The 10,727-nt window shown below is 48.7% G+C and overlaps 1 protein-coding gene across 2 annotated transcripts in view; it reads right to left on the bottom strand.

Moving 5' to 3' along the window:
- Positions 1 to 925, bottom strand: part of CIPC (CLOCK interacting pacemaker) — a 16,851-nt gene extending 15,926 nt beyond the window's left edge. Inside the window, exon 1 of one of the 2 annotated variants that reach the window (XM_006086945.3) lies at positions 783 to 925. The gene's annotated coding sequence lies outside the window, so the exon portion shown is untranslated. Of the gene's footprint in view, positions 1 to 377; positions 492 to 782 lie in introns of those variants that run through there. The other variant, XM_023752483.1, reaches the window with a different exon arrangement.
- Between the last annotated feature and the right edge of the window lie 9,802 nt (positions 926 to 10,727).

Raw genomic sequence — 10,727 nt, 5'->3', positions numbered from 1 at the left:
AAAGAAGATAGCTAAGGGGGAATAAATGGTGGTGAACGAAAATTAGACTTAGGTGTCGTAAAACAAAACACAATTTCCCGCTGAGGTGAATTTTATAATTTAATCTATATAAATTTATACCCAATATCAACCCCACGAACCCAATAACCATAACACATAACCTACTAACCCATTGGGTCCTATGTTTTCCTTCTCGTCAACTCCTGGAACCAGGCCTGTCCATTCCCTTCCCAGGAGAAATCACCATCCAAAAGACTCAGAACACGTTTGTAGAAAAGACGGCGCACCTGTGCCCGGACCCAGAACGGGGAGCCACCTCCAGCCCCAGACCGGAGTCCCAGGCCCTCACCAGGTTACCAGCTCCCGCACCCACTCACCTGCCCGTTCCCTGCCCCTCAGTTCACAGCCTGGCCGGAGGCCTCCAGCTCGCCCCGGCCCGAAGCCCACAGCTTTCACCTCGAGGGCTAGACCCGGGCCCCCCCCGCCCTAAGGGTCTCACCCCACTGGCACCCCACACCAGCCCCCTCTCGGTACTCCGCCCCCTCCTCGCCCTTGACTCCCTCTCCCACCAAGGCCCGCCCCTCAAAACTAAACCCACCAACGAACTGGGGGAGGGACGCACACCCTCTGCTCCCACCATTTGGGCCTCTGTCTGACCCCCTAAAGTCCTGATTCTCCCTCTTGCCTACCTCGCGACCCTTCTTCTTGCCCCTACTCTCACCTCCTCTCCCACGCTCCCCGCCCAAACCCTCTCCCCGCGCGCCCCGTCCTCGCTTCCTCACCTCGGGCCGGGGTCGGGGTCGCCACTCCAAGCACAGCCTGCGGGTCAGGTGGCGCATGCGCCGGCACTGGCCCGCGGCTCCATGACAACCCGGTCGTCGCCGGGTCTGGAGCAATCCCCTCGGCCTCCCGCCCCTTTCTCCTCCCCCCGCCTCTGCGGCGGCTTCCGCCAGCCACGTGACCGGATCGGAGGACCCGGCACCGTAGAGACTGCCTGCTGTCCTCCTAGAGGGGCCCTTCGCGGTGCACCCTGTCCCCGCCTCCGCCGGAACGCGAGCCCCTCCAGCCTCTCACGGGGCGCGGACGTCCCAAAGAGGCCGGCGCTCTCTCCGCGGAGGGCGGGCGTCTCTATGGCTTCTTCCCGGGCCCCGTCGCCATTTTGTAGGGGGGACCTTGAGCCCCCAGCGGCTGGGGTGCGGTATCGGGGCAAGGTTGGGAGAAGTTTCTGGCAGACACGGCAGGAGGCACGATTCTCCTGCGGGAGCGGGTGGAGGTTGGCTCTCGTTTTGTACGCCGGGACACCGCCAGGGTTGGGGGCCAGAACAGGCCATGCTGACTGGCACGCGCGCCCCGGGTGGCGGCGCCCCGCGTGGGAAGACATGCGGCCAGCCTCCCGCCCCCTTGGCCGGCGGAGGCGTGCCCGACCGCCCTGCGCCGCTCACGTGTTTGCCACGCCTGTCCGGGCGGTCGGTTACCCTTCCCTTCCTCCCCGCAGACCAGGCGGGGACGCAGTTCGCCTTCCTGTTGGGTGATTCCATGTCACTTGGTGTGTAAGTTACTTTGTCTCGGGACACTGTCCTCCGTCCAGCTCTCAGTGAAGCGACAGAATGCCGACACTGCACTCGCCAAAGACTAAAAGGGGTGGCCCTCGCCGGTTCGCGCAGTGGGTAGAGCATCGGTCCGCACACTGAAGGGTCCCGCTAGGGGCACACGCCTGCGTTGCAGACTCATCCCCAGTAGGGGGCGTACAGGAGGCAGCCGATCAGTGATTTTCTCCCATCATTGATGTTTCTCTCTCTCTAACCCTCTCCCTTCCTCTCTGTAAGGATTTGCCATATCAAGACTAGTAGGAAATGAATAAAAAAATATCTTTAAAAAAGAATAAAAGGGGTTGGGACCAGTTGAAGTGATGCTTTGAATCAGCGTTGCTTATTCATTTAGAAAATATTCCTTTGCTGGTGAAAAGGAGGGGACACGATTTAAAGAGACTGACAGGAGGCAAGTTCTAGAGCTGCCCTGTCGAATAGGGTTATGCTAATCATCGGAGGGTATTGAACTAATTAAAAAGGGGGGGAGGGAAATAAGCTGCTTAGATATACTAGTCATATTTCAAGCCCTCAATAACCACATGTAGGTAATGGCTACGTTATTGGACAGCTCGGATGCTAGTTCATGGCCAGCATCGCAGAAGGTTGGATTGGACGGCATGATCTGGGTGATAAAGCAGGGGGACTGGCCCTAGGTAGGTAGTCCAAGCCTTTCTTAGGGCTGCTGGGTCACAATCACGTTAGTCCTCCAGACACAACGCCCATGTATTACTAGGCATGGATGTATTAGCATAAACTCTACCAACAATCATTGAAAGCCCACGTGTATATATAGTAAGGCTTGTAGGGAGTACAAATGATAGTTAGCAATTATCAAATAATTAAGAGCCAGGCAACTTTACATGCATTCTCTGATGATGCCTCAACAAATGTATGAGGTCGGTGCTATTATCATTTTCAGATGAGGGCACTGAAGTTGATACCCAAGAAATCACAACTGCTAAGCCTGGCATCTTAACTGTTAAGCCACATTGCCTCTTTTTGGAGACAGGATAAATGTCTTCGACTTCAAATACCTTAGAGTTTGAGGACTTTCAAGATGATGGTGGTGTAGGTGGAAGCTACACTTACCTCCACCCAGGAGACCTGGAATTACAACTAAGATGTAGAGCAACCAACCTGAATAACCAACTGAAGACTAGCTGAAGAGAAGTCTTATAATCAAGGATTTACAGAAGCCATATCAAGACTAGTAGGAAGGGGAGAGACATGAAAAAGGCTGGCCCTGCTCCCACGCATGGAAACTAAGATTCTGGAGGGATATCTCAGCTACAAAGGTTCCCCCTAAGAAGAGTGGGACTTCAACCCCAAGCCAGGCTCCCCTGTCCAGAGCACCAGAGCCAGGAAGAGACGCCCACGTAACATCTGGCTGTGAAAATCAGCAGGGATTCTGTCTGCCAGGGAGAGAGAGGAGTCTGCTAGACACATAGGCACCCTATTAAAGGGCCAACAAACAAAATCTTTGTAGCCATTCACCCTGGGCTCTGGCAGAGGGTGGAATAGACTAGAATTGCATGAGGAGAGAGCTGAAGGGACAGCTGTCAGGATCCCTGTGCTGAGTCACTCTCCCACCCCGCCTACTCCATCTTTCTTGGTGGGGCACTCCCCTCCATACAGCATCAGCCTGGGGGAATGCAATAGCCCCACCCTCTGGACTCCCTTTTGCCTCACCCTGTGGAGCTCTGCTGATGAGTCAGCTGCCTGGGTTAGGGTGTAGAGGTCTAGGCAGACTCAGAGGGTATCCGTGACTGGGTTGTGTGGCTTTGGGACAGGCCATTCCTCCCACTTTCCCGTGAAGCTGACTGGCACCTCCCCCTCACAAGAGATGCACTAGCCTCCACCTTCCACCTAACCTGAGATCAGGCTCCTGGCAGAATCTGGGGCAGACTGAGTTGTGCGGCTCTAGAACAGGGCCATCTTTCCCTCGCATCCCTGACTGGTGCAGAGCCCTCCTTTCACAACTCGTGGTCTGTTTGGGCCTGATAAACTGCTGGCCTCACCCCACCATACCACAAAGGTGTGCAAGCACCCTGAGGGTGGCAGCTAGACTTGGCATACCCTGGGACATTTGCTGAGTGGCCTCAGACCCAGCTCTGGCACCAAGTTTGAACCTGTGTCAATCGGTAGAAGCTGTATCAAACTTGCCCCGACCTGGTGACTCACTGGGAACCTACCTCATGCAACTTGAGTACCACCAGTGACTGAGCCTAACCAGCAGCCAGCAGGCAGAGGCAGATCTTGGGGTGCCTTGGAACTTCAGCTGACCTGCTTCTGGGCCCGGTGCAGGTAAAAGCCAGCCTTGGTGCACAGCCTGGTCCTTCCCACACACACCCAGGCCCAGCAGAGGCAGCCACAAACTGAATCACTTTGTAGCTCCAAACAGGCTGCCGAGAGCCAGTCACAGGCAGGATCTGACCTTGGGCTGCACCAGAGTCCCTCCCAAGGGGCCCAAGAACCAACACACCCAGTGGCCAGCTTCAGACCAGGATGCAATTAGCTTCACAAGTGGCATATCCGAAGGGAGATCTCGGCCGGCCCCAGACCCTGCTGAGGCAAATTCTACTTCATGTGGTCAGCACCACCTGCACAGTAGCTCGTACCCTGTGGGCAGGGCTTATCTTCACAGCCAGCCAGCCTGAGGGTTGACCCCACACACAAATGAGTCAAGAGCAATCAAGACTCAATTACAACAAGAGGGCCCACATAACCCACATGAGGGACATTGGTGGAGCACTCAGCCCAGGTGATCAGGAAACTACGCCATTGGGTCATATAGGACACCTACTACATAAGGCCACCCTACCAAGACTGGGAGGCATAGCAGATCTACCTAATACATAGAAACAAACATAAAGAGGCAGCCAAAATAGTGAGACAAAGAAACATGTTCCAAATGAAAGAAGAGAAAAAAATCTCTGGAGAAAGAGCTAAATGAAAAGGAGACAAGCAACTTATTAGATACAGAGTTAAAAAAATGGTCATAAGGATATTCAAGGAACTTAGAACTACAACAGCATAAAAATAGGACATAGAAATGGATCAGTCAGAAATGAAGAATATAATATTTGAAGTGAAGAATTCGCCAGAAGAAATAAAACAGTAGATTGAATGAAGCAGAGGATAGAATCAGTGATTTGGAAGACAAGGTAGCAGAAAACAATCAGAACATCAAAAAGAAAAATATTGTTTAATTCTTATCTGAGGATATGTTTTATTGATTTTAGAGAGAGGAAGCAGGGGGAGAGAAATAAATCCATTGCCTCCCGTACGTGCCCCATCCAGGTATTGAACTTGCAATCTAGGTATGTACCCTGACCGGGAATCGAACCTACAATCTTTTGGTGTACAGGGTGATGCTCCAACCAACTGAGCCACCTGGAGAAGGTGAGAAAAAGAATGTCAAAAAATGAGGATAGCTTAAGGGACCTTTGGGACGACGTGAGGTGTAGCATATCTGCATCACAGGGTACCATAAGGAGGAGAAAGAGAGCAAGGGATCAAAAACCTATTTGAAGAACTAATGACTGAAAACTTCCCTAACCTAGTGAAGGAAAAAGACACACAAGTCCAGGAAGTGCTGAGTCCCAAACAAGATGAACTCAAAGAGGCCCACACCAGGACCCATCATAATTAAAATGGCAAATACCTAGAGTAATGGCAAATAGCTTAGAGTCTGATATAGGAAATAAAGACATGCTATAATAAACACTATGAGAGAGAATGTGATAAATGCCAGAGGAGTCTGAAAATCTAATAAAATCAAGGGAGTAAAAAATAGCCTTCAGCTTGTTTTTTGTTGTTGGAAGATGAAGAGACCAGGAGGTAAAGCTTTAAGAAGGACAGATAAAAGTTGGATTTACAGTAACGGAAGTGGGTGAGGTCATAATTCATATCAGGCAAAAGAGAATAAATTAAGCAAAGGCACGAGGATTAGTTTAGTCCTTGAAAGGTGCAACTAAGTCAGACTCCCCTGATTTTACCTAATTCATGAGCACACAGCAGTACTATATCAATAACTTGAATTTCAAAGACAAGTTTGGTAATGGAACCAGTTGCATCAGACCAATTTACTGATAGGCATGATCATGACTTTTATTGAGCCATTGTATGGTTCTGTATGATTACACATGCAGAGTAAGTAATTCATGAAAATAGATAGCCAAACCAATGTAAAAAAGAAATCTTCCTTTGTTAATTCAGCAGGATTTGAAATCAGCTTCTTTGTTGATAGTTTCCTGGTGCCACACGTTCTTTCATCTTTGCTGTCACACTCTTGCTCGGGCTGAGGTTCCTATGATGGAGCGTGGGTTTCGAAGCACCATTTCTTCTTGCCCTAGAGGCCTTTCCAGTTTCAGGGCTCAGTACCAGTTGTGGTTCAAGACTCATTCTACCACCACCACTGCCGGCAGGGGGAGACCTGCTCCCTCCAGTGCCACGCGTAGGGATTTCTTTTCCCTTCTCCTGTCATGGAGTGCCACAGAGCAGGACAGAAACTGCACCTCCACCCAGCCTACTTCACTCAGCTGTTAGCTGCCCTGTCCCTGCCAGGATGTGGATTTTCAGTCCTGCAGAGGATGTCATGAAGAGTTAACCTTGTGCTGAGCTTTATTCAAAGACATTTTAAGGTATACACTATAGTATATAGTTTAAAATATTTTTAAATATTGTTTTAATATTTAAGGTTGAGTTTAAAACAAGTTATTTTAAAATTATTTAAAAGTAATTAGCCCTGACCGGTTTGGCTCAGTGGATAGAGCGTCGGCCTGCGGACTGAAGGGTCCCAGGTTCGATTCCAGTCAAGGGCATGTACCTTGGTTGTGGGCACATCCCCAGTAGGGGCTGTGCAGGAAGCAGCTGATCGATGTTTCTCTCTCATCGGTGTTTCTAAACTCTCTATCCCTCTCCCTTCCTCTCTGTAAAAAGTCAATAAAATATATTAAAAAAATAAAAATAAAAATAAATAAAAGTAATTAAAATAGTGTAATAGTAGTGAATGTATCCAAAAGATCTAGTTTTAAATCCCAACTCTTTATCAATATCATGTTGTAAAAGAAGGAGCATTGCAACATGTTCCCCCATATATACCCAGGAGGGAAGGCAGACCATAACCTCAATTTAAAAATGGAATAATTTCTGCTTTATGAAAAATTCATTGCATTTTTTTTTCAATTTTGCTGAGGACCAGTGGAAACCTCACTGCAGGGTTGGCATCAGTTCTTGGACCAGCATCTGATAGCTTCTATTTTATTTTTTCTGAACCTTTGTTTGGCCATCTATAAAATAATTATCTTCTAGCCTGCATCAAGTATTATAGTGCTAACCACATTACAGTGTTTAAAGAGGATTTGATGGCACGGTGAGTGTGTGTATGCTCCAGTGTCCCAGAACCGTGAGTCAGTGGGAGAAGAGGCAAGCAGTCCAGCCTGGCAGAGGCAGAGGTAGGGGATAGCAAGATGCATGGCCTTTTTTTCCCCTTAGCAGTCAGGTGACTAGACCCCCACTGGCCAGGTTGGTTCTTGGCTCGTATTCTTGGGGGATACCTGGAAGAGCAGGAACAGGAATGGATAACTTTCAGGTTACAGTCAGGATGTTAATATATCAGCACAGGTTTGATTACCCGGAATTCCTGTAACTAATTGCTTGACATGCAAACTCTAAAACCCACCCTCTGTCATTGGAGGGTCATTACTTTCAAAACCCACCCTCTGTCATTGGAGGGTCATTACTTTCAGAGCATTTTCTCAAGACCTAACATTTGGTTCAACTCCTGGCTGACTCTTTGGGATTCCATGAAGAACTTTATAAATAAAACCGTGGCTTTCCTTTGTGCACACACACACACACATACACACACATACACATACACACACATACACACACACACACACAGGATCTTCACACCCAGCTCGGGGTAGGCAGAGCAGACGCTTTTGACAGGCTTCACTCCACGGGGCTGGCCAGCGTCTTTAAATCAGCATCACAACAGGTTGGATAAATGGGCACCAGATGTTGGGGTTGAAGCCTTGCCCAGTTGTTCATCAAAACTCCTTGGTTTAGCTCTGGCCAGTGTGGCTCAGTTGGTTTAGCATTATCCCATGCACCAAGAGGTCGCCAGTTCGATTCCCAGTCAGGGCACTTGCCAGGGTAGCAGGCTCCATCCCTAGGAGGGGCATGCAGGAGGCAAGCTAATCCATGTTTCTCTCTTTCCCACTCCCTTCCTCTCTCTCTAAAATCAATTTTAAAAATGTATTTAAAAAACAACATATCCCAGATAAAAAACTACCTGGTTGATTTTATCTTGATTCAGAATCTGCTTTCTCTATAACTGACTGCCTGATCCCAGAGTCCAAGATCTCAAAGTTAAATCTCAAACAGGGGACTGAAAAGCAAGCAACTTCCAAAGATGATGTTCATGGGAGTAGGGGGGTGGGGGCAAATATCCTTTATTTAAAAAAAATTCTGGGGCCGAAACCGGTTTGGCTCAGTGGATGGAGCGTCGGCCTGCGGACTGAAGGGTCCCGGGTTCGATTCCGGTCAAGGGCATGTGCCTGGGTTGCGGGCACATCCCCAGTGGGGGATGTGCAGGAGGCAGCTGATCGATGTTTCTCTCTCATCGATGTTTCTAACTCTCTGTCTCTCTCCCTTCCTCTCTGTAAAAAATCAATAAAATATATTTTAAAAAAAAATTCTGGGGAGATGGTCCTTTTGGAAATTCATGTGAAAAAGATGAATCCTCTTAGCCTCCCAAATTTGAAATGACATTTAAATTTTTCTCTTTTTCTTGCTTAATGTCAGAGAAGCTTAGAGACGGCCTGTATTCATTCTCTGGTGCCTTGTCGTGTTTTCAGCCTGTTTCAAAGACAACGGTGCCAATACCTAAAGTGGAGTGGAGTCTTTACAAGGCAGCTCATTTGCCTCAAATGCCTGGGGAACCACCTCCAAACAAACAAATTACAAGGAGCATTTTCTTCAGGTATAAAAAAGTGTGGTTTAGTCATCCAGAACTTTGAGATATTGAGGGTCCCCTTTAAGACTTGAAAGGCTGCTTTTATCTGGTAAAATCTCACCGCAGCTGGAGTCATGAGACACGCTGATCTGGAGCTCTTATTGACAGCCATCCACACGCAAAACTACAGTGCTTTTGGTCTCCTGCTTTGGGGACAGGGATAACAGGATCACCCACAGCATTTACCCACAGGGTAAATCCAAGAATATTCCTGTGCTAATAGTTTAATGACAATTTCCCTCCAGCGCTTTCTGACAGGGCGTGGGGATTTTCTCCGGTGTCAGCACACTTCAGGAGAGATCGTGTCATCCAGGTGCAGGCGTTCTTGGCTGTCCTTCACCTGTCGTCTCTGCATGTCACACACAGCCAGGGAAGCAGATGACAGGTTCATTTCTATTACACGGGGAATTACCAAGTGGTTGCCTAGCAACTCACACAGCGCCATCAACATGGTCTCTGTTGTGGAATGTAGAGTGCTTGGCTTGCCTTCAAGAATGACTGTATTTGCATCTTTCTTTGGGGCTTCTGGAAAAATAGGCATGTTTTCCTAGACGTGAGGCTATTAAAATGGTCTTTTTAGACAAAAAAAACAAAAAAAGCAAAGAAAAAATTAGCTAAAAAATGTCCTTTTGTATTGCTTTATCCTAGCATTCGTTTTATAGTAGCCTATTCTCATAAAAAAAGTAACAGTTACATGATCAAATTATTAATACAGCAATTGCTTCAATTAAATTAAATTCTGTAAGCATCTTCGATGTGGATACTGTAAGGAGGTATAAGGATAAACAAATATGGTCCCTGTCTCAAGGAACCTATAAGTTTAACAGGCGGGTATAAATCATTTGTTTACACACGTGAAGCAGACAGCGATAATGCGTGTGTACAATCAAGGTATTTTTCTTTGGAAGATTTCCTTTGTGTTTGATCAAAGGATTTTTCACTTTTCTTCAGATTCCTTCCTTTACAGCTTACAGCAGCAATCAGTTCAAAGAGCTGCAATCAGTTCAAAATCACTTCTAAGACGTGGCTCTTATTGGAATCGCAGTAATTAGCAGCTGTTAAACGGCTCTTGCTGGAGTGTGACCCTGTGGGTGCTGCCGGTGGAGGGCGGCGAGGGTGGCGCTGCAGCCTTGCTGCATAATCGCTGCGCGGTGTTCACAGCCTGCCCGCCTCCATCTTGCATGTTCCGGTGTAGAGTCCCTTCCTTTCTTTGTCTGCTTTGCAGCGGTGCCATCCGTCTCTCTCCACTGGGTGAGGCGCTTTGGGATGTTCCAGATCTTGAATTAGGGAGTCTTTTGATCACTTGAGCTAAGTTTCTTCCCCACTGGGGAGCCGGTTGCTAGCCAGAGCCTGGGGTGTGACTAGCCCCTTGCCCTGGAGTTGCTGTGTCTGGTGGATTGGCTTGGCATCTTTTCTTCCTCAGGAAGGTGCCCGGGCACAGTGTGGAGTAACTGGTCCTCACAGCACTGGGGCACAGTGCAGCCCACACCCATCTGATGCCCCTCCTCAGGACTACATGAGGATCCACAAAGAAAAGAGGAAGCTCCTGTGGGTAGCTGTACCCCGGTGCCAGGATTCTTGCCACCCCCTTTTGTCAGCGCACTTTCCCTCCAGGTCCCAGTGCGGGACCTGCCTCGGCTCATTTTCACCACCATGCAGTTGGCTCAGATCCTTCGCCATTCTCGAGCAATCACTCAGCCCTCTCGTCTTCACGTAGGGCACCCACCCTGTGCTTCCAGACCCAATGCCAGGCAGAAGGGGGCCAGGGGAGAAGGAGGCTGCATGAGACCAGGCACTGTGAGGTGTTCGCCCTGTGCTTCCTCATTTCACCCTCATAACAGCCTCTCCATAGCTCCACGTGGCCCATTCCACAGATGAGCTCAAAGAGGGCTAGCATGTGTTGCTCTAATGCAGGGGTCCTCAAACTACGGGCCGCGGGCCACATGCAAATACAAATATTGTATTTGTTCCCGTTTTGTTTTTTTACTTCAAAATAAGATATGTGCAGTGTGCATAAGAATTTGTTCATAGTTTTTTTTTAAACTATAGTCCGGCCCTCCACCGGTCTGAGGGACAGTGAACTGGCCCCCTGTTTAAAAAGTTTGAGGACCCCC

The sequence above is a fragment of the Myotis lucifugus genome, unplaced genomic scaffold (assembly GCF_000147115.1).
Source record: "Myotis lucifugus unplaced genomic scaffold, Myoluc2.0 scaffold_34, whole genome shotgun sequence".
Taxonomy (NCBI): domain Eukaryota; kingdom Metazoa; phylum Chordata; class Mammalia; order Chiroptera; family Vespertilionidae; genus Myotis; species Myotis lucifugus.
This window is presented reverse-complemented; position numbering and strand designations above follow the sequence as displayed.